The sequence below is a fragment of the Branchiostoma floridae genome, chromosome 3 (genome assembly GCF_000003815.2).
Source record: "Branchiostoma floridae strain S238N-H82 chromosome 3, Bfl_VNyyK, whole genome shotgun sequence".
Lineage (NCBI taxonomy): Eukaryota > Metazoa > Chordata > Leptocardii > Amphioxiformes > Branchiostomatidae > Branchiostoma > Branchiostoma floridae.
In genome coordinates, this window is record NC_049981.1 from 29093831 (window position 1) to 29094728 (window position 898).

An 898-nucleotide genomic window follows, 5' to 3' on the forward strand; every position below is an offset into this window, starting at 1 on the left:
AGTCCAATTATCACACGTGCTGTCAACCAATCAAAATATATTATGAAGCTTTTCTATGAAGGATTACAGCAACTATGGATACATGATTCAACCATCAATGGGCTGTCATCATCACCATCATCACCATCATCATCACCACTATAGTCATCATTATGGTCATCATCATCATCGTCGTCGTCTTCATCATCATCATCTGGCACACCCTATTGCAGAGTGTGCAGTTGACCACCGAAAAGAAACTTCATACAAACATTACAATCATTTTATTTAAATCCATTGTGAGGAAACCATAAGTTGTAACATGGTAGCTCCTCAGTCAGCGTTAAGTGAGGTGAGTTCCTTACTGTATGACAATGGGACCCAGGCTCGCTTGGACAGGCTGGCTGGTTCAACAGGACAGCTTTCCAAGTCCATCTATTAAATATATCAATATCAAAGTAAGGTATCGGTGCATGCGGATAATAACAGTTTTCTTCAGGTCTTAAATAACGATTGGGGTAATAATGAAATCAAACAAGAGTGGCTGAAGAACATAATCAAGCAGAGGAATGGTATTGAATAACAAAAGTCAAAATTGAAACCTTGCAGTTCTTGCAACAGGCCTGACCATCTGTACATTGGGGCACCTCGCTTCAGTTTGCATATCCCGCCATCACAGCACGGGTTTCGTTCCAGGCAATCCTGTGATTTGGATTTTAGATAATGTCAATAGATCTTTTTTTTTTTAATTGGACGGTAAGAGACAGATGAGATCTGCATCATCTAAGTAGTATTTACCAACTATATTAGACCATGTTGATTTTTATTATATGGATGGCATCCGCCCTCTCATCAATTTTCGGCTGTTTCAAAAAAGGTTTTCAACCAATAATCTTGTAAATCTTGCAACTTAACTGAA